The sequence below is a fragment of the Rhinolophus hipposideros genome (genome assembly GCF_964194185.1).
Source record: "Rhinolophus hipposideros genome assembly, chromosome: 7".
In the NCBI taxonomy this organism is placed as follows: domain Eukaryota; kingdom Metazoa; phylum Chordata; class Mammalia; order Chiroptera; family Rhinolophidae; genus Rhinolophus; species Rhinolophus hipposideros.
The window spans coordinates 64,999,075-65,008,347 of record NC_138053.1 but is presented as its reverse complement, the minus strand read 5'-3'; the positions used below and the strand labels follow the sequence as shown (position 1 = coordinate 65,008,347).

Below are 9,273 nucleotides of genomic sequence, written 5' to 3'. Positions count from 1 at the left end.
GATTGTTGTTCACTTGTTATTTGAATAGGGTCTCTAGGGAGAAGAATACAAATTTACAAACTAGAGAGTGGGGAGGAGAAAGGCAATCTATAAAGGGAATAATATTTGCACAGAAGTATCAAGAACAAGGGAAACTCTGAGAACTGCAGGTAGTGCATGGCTAAAACAGACTAAAGGTGGGGAAGTCGTGTATTTAACAAATACTGGAGAATTTACACCATGGCTGAAATTGCACTAGTTGCTATGAATAAATAGAAGACATAGTCACTGTTTTCAGGGATCTTTTAGACCAGTGGTAGAGTCAGGTAAAAAAATTGGCAATTACAATCTAGTGTTATTACAGATGTAGGAGGAACGATAAGGAAGGTCCTGGACACCTTTTCAGGATCAAGGTAGAGATAAAATGGTAGATAATTAATCATAGAGTTAAAGACAGGACCATACAATGGGAACACAGAAAATGGACACTGGATATAATTTTGAAAGAGTCAAGCTTTCCTATACAAATATTTTATTCTGCTCCTTGATTGTTGCACATTTTTGGGCAAATAAATTTTAAACATTATTCTAAAATATTATATTTCAATAGACCATCAGTGTATAAGACAAAATAATCCTGATTTGATGAATATTAAAGTTATTCTTTAGGCATTGTTTATTTCTATATATACACTTAAAAAGAGCAATAATGATGCTAGATATTGTTTTACCACATTCTTTTGTCTCTTAAAAAACATATTGACCATCTTCGCATGTTAGTATGTATTTGTCTACCTTATTCTTTTTCAACAGCTGCATAGTACTCTATTCCTTTTTGTTTTCTTTGTTAGTTTCAGGTGTCTATTACTTTTTAAAGTACATATTTAGGTAGATATTTAGGTTTTCTGCTTTTCACTTTTACAAATAAGTTGGAAATGAATACAGCATTGTATACGTGGGCTAACATTATTTTAGAGCAAGTTATGTAATCTCTGTGGCTAATATCTATAAAACATAGAAAGACTTATCAAACTATCTTATTTAATTAAAAATTCTTGCATATGAGTTTGGCTAAAAAAAATGTCCTCTTCTTTCAAACTACCAAAATGTTATGCTCATTAATAAAAGAATCTATTATATGATAAATCCTTGTTTTAGATTTCACTAAATGAATTAAAATAAATTAAGGGAAAACATGTTACTGGTTGGAGACAGGTTCTTGTATTTAATTAGAAAAGTAACATAGGCCCTTAACAGGTATAAAGAATAAAGATCCTCTATCATTCTGCCACCTAGAAATAAGCATTGGTAACATTTTTGTACCTATTCAGACTTCATTTTGATATATACTTTTTTATTTGACAAAAATAGGACATTAGATAGACAGTTTTGTAACCTACCTCTTATTTTTTTCCTTCTAGCTTTCTTCCCCTCTTGTTTTTCTTAGCGGTGTTCTGTGCACATCTTTTCATGTGACTTTTTTTTTCTTACAAAAAAGTACATCATCATTTTTAATGGCTTCATAGTCTATCTATAGATGTACCATAATTTATTTATTTACTCAGTGCCTTTATTTATAGGCATTTGGATTGTTTCCAATTTTTTTGTAGTTATAAGCAATTTATCAATTAGTATCTTTATAAATTGTTGGACACCTTTCCTATTATTTCATTAAAATAAATTCTAACATATAGAATAGCTGGGCAAAGGGTATCTTATTTTAATGACTTTGTTTTAAATGAAAGCCACACTATGTTCCAGAAAAGCTATACAGATTTCGATTCTTGATATGAATAATGCAAATACCTATTCCTTATACCTTCATCTAGGTTTTATTCTTTTTAAGTCTTTGCCAATTGGCTAGGTTAAAAGGTGGTATATCGTTAGTTTCATTTTAATTTTTTTCTGATTTCGAGTAAGGTAGGGCATCTTTTCGTGTAATTGTTGACAAATACATGACTAGCTTGTTCATGTCCTGTTACTTTTTAAAAGTTGGTTTTTTTCTTAATGATGTATAAGAGCTCTTGATATACTTATTATGTAAATCAAACATTAGATATTAAGAATAGTAACCAAGTATATCTAATTAAATATTACAATGTCACACGTTACCATTGTTTCTCTATTTCACTGCTGTATTTGTTTTTTAACTTTGTTTTTTGCCATAGGAAGAGCACGATTTGTATGTGTTTAAATTATCAATATTTTCCTTTGTTTCTTTAATTAATATCTTGCTTAGAAATAGAAGTGGGTCCTGTCCCAATACTTAAGTTACTGCTACAGAAGCAACGTGGTGCGGTTGAACGTAAGTGGATTAAGACCCAAACACACTTGAGTTTGTCTGGCACAGCAAAACCGTGGCACCCAACGTGCATGTTAGGTAACCAACTCAAGGACGTTACTTGGCTTGACCAACTTCCTCATCTGCGAAATGAGCAAAATAATACCCACTTCAGAGACTGATTTAGGATGAAAGGAGTGCCTGGCAAGGATAAGGCATTCAGCGAGGGTTACTTCTCTTCTTTGCACTCAGCCCAAGTGTCCACCTCCCATGACGACTAAAATAAGAGTGGGAGGTGTAATTTTTGGTGAGTTTACGTAAAGCCAAACCATTCTTTCAAGGCGCTTTTAGCAGTCCATTACACTGCAAACCCCATAACGCACGTAAAAGGATCATCAAGTTTCTGTGTACGAAACCTTTGTGGCTTGGGGGAGAGCCAAGAAAGAGCCAAGTACTTTTTAGTTCCTGCATTTTCCCTGCTTCAGAAACCCTCCCCGTCACCTCTCAGCACCTCTGCGTGGCTACTTTGCTTCCCCTGGGAAGGCTCACTTCACAGGCTTTAAGGGAGACTTCACTTATAACGCGAAAAGGCATCGCAATCAGAGAACTGTAACTACAAAATTCATTCTAAAAAAATCGCCTGGGCTGCGTCGGACTGAGACACTGTTGAAATAACTGTCACCTACTGCAGATTTCATACAAATAAAACAATGATAACTAGCACGGTCATATCCAGCAGCCATATTTATCCTTTGAGAGTCTGGGCTGAGTTCCCCACGAGCGGGTCTCGATCCCTCAGCTACTGGCCTCCGCACACATTAGGGATGTCCGACACACTCCCGTATTTGCACACGACGGCGGATCCGTCGCTTCAGGGCGCCCAATTAGCCCGGCGCCAGCACGGCTAGCGCTCCGCCCGCCCAGGGCGGTGTGGAGGCGAGCACGTGATCTCCCCTCCGCCCGGGCCCGAGCGCGGTACCTGGCGGGCGGCGCGCGCCGCGGCATCTCGGAGTCAGGGAAGACGCCGCGGCGCGCGCCACTGAGGCCCGCGCGGCTGCCTCCCGGCGCGGCGCTCCCCTCCCGCCCTTCGGGCAACCCCACCATCTCCAGCTCCGGGGCGGCCCGGGGCTGGGGGAGAAGGGAGGGAGGAGGGGCTCCAGTGGGAGCGGCGGGGAATTCCCCCTTCCACCGAACTTTCCCGATTGTTCACCATCCTCACGTCAGCAGCAGGGGGTAATCCCCGACTCCAGCTGCTCCTGACGTCACCGCGCGGAGCCCCCGCCCCCCGCGCGCCCTGGCCTCCCGTGCCTCCTCGGAGCCCCGCCTCCATGCATAACCCCGCCCCCATCCCCTCCCGCCAGCCGCCCTCCGTAGAGGGTGGAGCTTCTTGGGCCGGGGCGTGAGCGGTTGCCTGGGCCAGAAGGTTCTCTGGTGGAGGCGCTCCTCCTTGCTGCCCCGCCCAGTAGGTTTGTTCGCACCGCTTCTACTACCACACACCCTTTCTCCCTCCTTCTTTTCGGCGCCCCGCCTCTCCTCCCCCTTCTCCTCAACCTCTTAGTTCCTTCCCCGCCTCGCCTTCCACCATCTCGCGAGACTTGGCCCAGAACATTGCGGATCGGGTCGGCGCCATTTTGGGACTGAGACTGGTTGTGGGGGAGGGAAAAGCGGCAAAGGGGGATTATTCAAAGTACCGAAAACCTCCTCTCGGGATCGAGCGCGGCGGCACCCCCAGGCCAGGGGCACTTCTGGTGTGGCACAAGGTAACCTCGTCCTCCGTGCTTCGCGCCGGAGTCTGGGGGAGGCGGGGGGTGCCCGTGTCGGCGTTGGGGTACGAGGGGTCTAGAGCGGCGTTGGCGGCGCGAGGTATGGGCTGCCCGCGGACCTGGGGGAGGGGAGCGGAGAGCGAGGAGACAGAGGGAAGGACGGCGCCGGGAGGCCCCTGTAGGTGTTGCCTCGGCCCGGGTGGCGCGGAGGTGGCGGTTGTGGGGAGGAGGTGGGCGGCTCAGCCTTGGCGGCCGGGGGGTGTTTGGCGGAGGCTGGGGACGGGTCCGGCGCCCTCGGCGTTCGGGCTTCCTCCCGCCTCGCGCGCACGCCCGCCGCCTCTGGCAGCACTACCCCGGTCCGAGGGCTGAGGGGCTCGAGGCCGACTTGTGGCCTTGGCTGGTTTCTTCAGTGGCGCGCCCGCTGCGCCCGCTCGCCCGGGTCCGTGGCGCTGTTTTGAGTGGAGCGCGGCTGCCTTGCCCCTCCGGGCCCTGTGGGGTGTGGAGGGGACCTGCTCTGCGTTTGGAGAGAGCCGCTTGTGGTACGGTTCACGGGGAAGCTCGGTCCCTTCCGCCCCCTCCGTGTGGGGAGAAGCCTGTTTTCTTCATGGGAAGAAATGGGAGCCGACACCGGGGTCCTGCTGCACTCGGAAGCCGGGGACGTCTCCCCCTCCGGCACCTTTAAGGACCGTTCTGGCCCCACTCCTCGTCCGCCTGCTTCTGCCCTCAGTGTGGGGAATGTGCCCCTTTTAGACCTTCTCATTTCATAGCCCTCCTTCTCTTAAGTTGCGTCGGCTGCTGTTTGGTGGCACCACACCTGCCTTCCTTTTCCTTGGTACATTGCACAGAGACCTTTCATAAGGTTGTGTGCCAGTTTCACAGTTTTAATAGCTACTCAAAAAGCATAACAAGGTTCGGATGCTTGCTCGTGTCATCCCCTGCGTTTTATCCCCACCCCTTTCCCCGTTGACGTTAACACTCGCCTCCCACAACACCCCCCCTCCACCCCCGTTCTGAAGGCCTGTGCTCCCAGCAGGCTTCCTGGGTCCTGCTTGGGCACAGCTGTGTTTCAGACCCGAGCAGTAGTGTGTGGAAGTGAATTTCTCGCCAGACGTTGACTCTTTAAGATGGGGATTAGTTTTTAGTTCAAAATTAAAACTCAGTGTGTAATTTGTTTTTGTTTTTTTGTTTTTTGTTTTATAACTTTTACAGGTGATCGAATTACTCAGATATGAAGATCGTCTAGGTTTTGTGTAAAAGGCCCCGGATATTTCAAGTGGCCATTTTGGAATTACAATGTTTTTGGATAATTTTGCCCCAGAAGTTTATTAAAATTGTCAAGAATCATCTCTGAAGTGAATTCATAGTAGTGAACAGTTCTACAAGCTACTTAAAAAGACACATAGTTATTTTCAGTATTTTGGTTCAAACGGATGATATACCTGGTTTCAAGTATTTCAGCTGGTGGTATTTTTGCCTTTCCCCAACTCCTCCCCTCTTGTTAGTGTTCTTCAGCCAAAACTGTAAGATGTTTGATTTGTGTACTGAGTAGTTTCAGCAGTTTCAAATTACTGTTTAAATAGTGCTGAAGTTTCATGGCAATTCACTTTTACCTTTATTAAAAGTTTTAGGAATTTTTGACCTCAGCCCTATTCATGTCACAGTGGGGCAGCTTTTCTAAATGAAGACATTGAAAGAATACAGAGTTTTTTTCCTTTTATCTTTTATTTACGTGGAAATTTAAGATGTTGCAGTTTCCCAGCAGCATGGTAGTATTGAGATAGCTATGTGTCTCTATATGCTGATGTTTAGGAATGCTCTTCAGATGTGAAATTTTCTTTTTGTCTTTGCTTTTTGGCTCATAAATTGGATATTTCATCTGGAGTGGATAAATACAACAGTGACAAGTTCATGGAATAATATAGACTTCATAATCTTACATCTAAGGAACTTGGCTAATTCTGGAGATAGCCATATGAAAACTTTAAAACAGAAGTATGGGTAGCTGACTTGAAGTAACTCTATGTCAAATAGTCATAGCTTGAGTATCTTCGAAGAACTTGGATTTTATTTCAGAGGATACAAAATAAAAAAACAAACTGGAACACATAAAGATAACAGAGAAAAACTCAACACCTTCCTGTGCAGTCCTGTTGGAATTTGTAAGTACTATATGGTGAGCAAATCAAATGATCATTTGTAAAATGTAATGAGTCAAGTTTCTCCTATGTTATTCTTGGAAGCCTTTCAGTTTCTTGCAATAATATTGCTTGGCTTCAGATTCCTGGACAGTCTGAAAACAACTTAAGTAAATTTAAATGTAGAAAGAGTTAAAGTTTAAGAACATTGCAGATCAAACAGTCCAAATTTTAAGTTTTTGTGCTCCTAAAGTAAAAAAGTCTATGTGGTCATTATTCATCTTAGGCTTTATGGATTCTTAGATTGGTAGGAAAAAACCCAACAGATTATTTAATGTTTGAAACAAATTATAGTGCTTGGTTTTTAATCTGATAATTTCATGAAGTGGCTTGTTTTAAGGCATAACTGTTGCTAACATTTTAATCCATCATAGAAATTAAGTTTTTGAAACAGTTTGTAGAAGTGGTTTTATATTTCAAATAATTCCTTAAGATCTCAATTCCAAAAAGCTAAGTCATTACTAGGAACAGAAACTGAGAGGAACTGAGCAAGATGCACTAACAAGTTTTAGACTAACTTAAAAAAAGGAGTGTACTTTTTTCTCCGAGGAAGCTTATGCTGCCTTAAGGTTATAAACAAAGCTTTTTGAAATAGTGAATATTAATTGCTGTAATAGAAATCCTTTTGGCAAATGAATTCTCTTTTAATAATAATTGTATTTTTCTGGTTTGAATGGTATTTTTAATTGCCATTAGTTACATTTAGTTTTTCAGTGAATCATAGGCATTCAGTAAAATGTTTTAAAAAAAATTAACTAAAATTTATATTTTAAGGACTTACTGTTAGTGAATACGTCAACGTGGCTAAAATTAGACTTTATTTAATTACCTGAGATAAAACATAACTTTCGAACACTTTCCCAGGATGGCCTGATAACTTGTCAGTTGCTTGTTGTTTTGAAACAGCTTTTTTTTTTTTGCTATACTGTAGAATCCTCTTGACTTAGAGCAGAGAAGGTAGTAGAATCCAAAAGAATGTAGGTATTTAGATATGTGTGTATAATATTTGTTTTCTGATCTAAAACTGAGATTAGAATGTTCAGTAACTTTTAAAAAATAGGTTAGTTGTGTTTTTCTGTCAGAACTGTGTGTAGTACTTTAAATTGAGTTTCCACCTTGATTTATATGAAAATGTGAGGACTTTCTCCTCTGCTCCTTGCTTTGGGAGTCTGTATATTACATATTTCTCAATGGCTTTTAAAGTTATTTATATAAGAATATGCATTTTAAATGTGATAAGTTGAAATGGAATTGAATGATCTTTATTCATAGAAAAGAACCACGTAATATTATTTTTGATTATTTTTGTTTAAATTGCTCCTGTTGATGTTATTACCACAAGCAGTAGTATCAAGATAAAGATGACTCCAGAGACCAGTTTTTAACAATTAACTTTAATCCTTGAATAGAATATTTGTGAACTTTGTTTACTTCAATTGTTCAAGGACAGATTTACTTGAATGTTCTGATGTATATTATTTTCTTGGCATTGAAATACGAAGTACCAGTGGTAATTGGAACAGTTGCTGGGCTGCTGCTTCTCCCCCCATAAGTACCTCTATTTCTCCTCTTTATCTCCCTTTCTCTCATATTTTTCTCCTGTCCCTAAACTATAGGTCTAAAAATAATAATCATAATGACTCCATTTATGTGATGATTGTGTCACGTATTTTAATGTGTACTTTACTTGGTATATTTTAAAGCATAATAATCCTACGAGGGAAGTACTATTACAGTTACAGTGATATAGGTGAGGAAATTAAGATTTAGCGGAGACTAAGATTGGGGGAAAGTTAATTTTGTTAGGATTAAGGTTAGGTTGGAATCTTGACCAAATCGTCAAGCCCCATACTCTCAATCACTATGTCGTGCACTGCTTTGTGGATTTTATTTTATTAACTCATTTTATTTGAACATTATCCCTGATGTTTTTGTTTTTTTCATACACGGTTTCTCTGGTTAAAACTGATTACTAGTGGAGCTTGGAGACAAGCTGAAGGATAGAAACTTGTTGGTTTTGCCGTTAGTACCTATTTGAGTGATATTTGGTTAGGTAAAAATTAAAATGTGTCAGGTTATATTCAGATCACATTCACCCAGCACCTCTTTACACAGGTATGAAGCATGTTAGCGTTGTTTTACTTTTTCTGTTTTTGAACTGAAATTAATACACGAATTTTTGTGCTTAAAGCTGCTGATACTTCAGAATTGAAGAAGGGGGCATAATCGGGAAATAATAGTAATGGGAAATAATAGCGAAAGAATATGAGTGAACAGAATGAAAATAAAATTTAGAGTTACAGAAGGGAATACGGATGGGAACCCCTACTCTGAAAGTAAAATTAGCAAATGAGGATATAGTAAACCCAGGCCAGATTATTATCTAATTGTGTTTGATCCAACCACCTTTTCTGTTTAATAATTTTGAATAAAAATGTTCAGGTAAGGGTAGTGATGTGGAAAACAGGTAATGGCTGGGAGTTAGAAAGATTTTTGGTTTAATATTTGGAATACCTAGAAAAGGGCCTAACTTGTTTTGGTCTTAGTTCCTCATAAAACTGATGAAAGTAATGTATTTGAAGGGTTTTTGTTAATTGTTAAGTGTAATATAGGTATAAAGTTTTATTCCAGTATTTGAAGATCTTGCTTAATTTTACATGTCAAAGCAGAATTTATCATAGTCTCTGAAATTTTCTTTCTTGTTTCTGTTAATGGCATTGCCTGAAATACCATTCATGCCATGCCTCCCCATTTCATTTATTATTCTAGCTTGGTCCTTGACTGAGGGAGTAGTAACCTATTAACTCGTCTTTTGGCCTTTAGTTCCAAATCTCTTCTCATAGTCTTTCTCTTTTGGCCAGAGAATCTAAACTATAGCTGGCTCTTGATTTTGTTACTTTTAGCAGCCTTTAGGGGCATGTATTTGGCATACTAGTATTTAGGTAAAGTAGGTTGGTGGAAAGAGATGCATTCCCAACGCACCCCACACCCCCCGTTTAATGTATGACCCTCGAGAAACAAAATGTTAAAATTACTGGTAAACCTTTAGTGGTTG

General features: G+C 40.8%; 1 protein-coding gene across 7 annotated transcripts in view; it reads left to right on the top strand.

Annotated features, from left to right (window-relative positions):
- Positions 1–3,222: 3,222 nt before the first annotated feature.
- The window catches only part of GPBP1 (GC-rich promoter binding protein 1), a 69,324-nt gene continuing 63,273 nt past the window's right edge, over positions 3,223–9,273 (top strand). For 2 of the 7 annotated variants that reach the window (XM_081053742.1, XM_081053739.1), the window contains exons 1-2: positions 3,868–4,020; positions 5,233–6,182. The gene's annotated coding sequence lies outside the window, so the exon portion shown is untranslated. Of the gene's footprint in view, positions 4,021–5,232; positions 6,197–9,273 lie in introns of all 7 variants that reach the window. The other 5 variants (XM_081053743.1, XM_081053740.1, XM_081053738.1 and 2 more) reach the window with 4 other exon arrangements.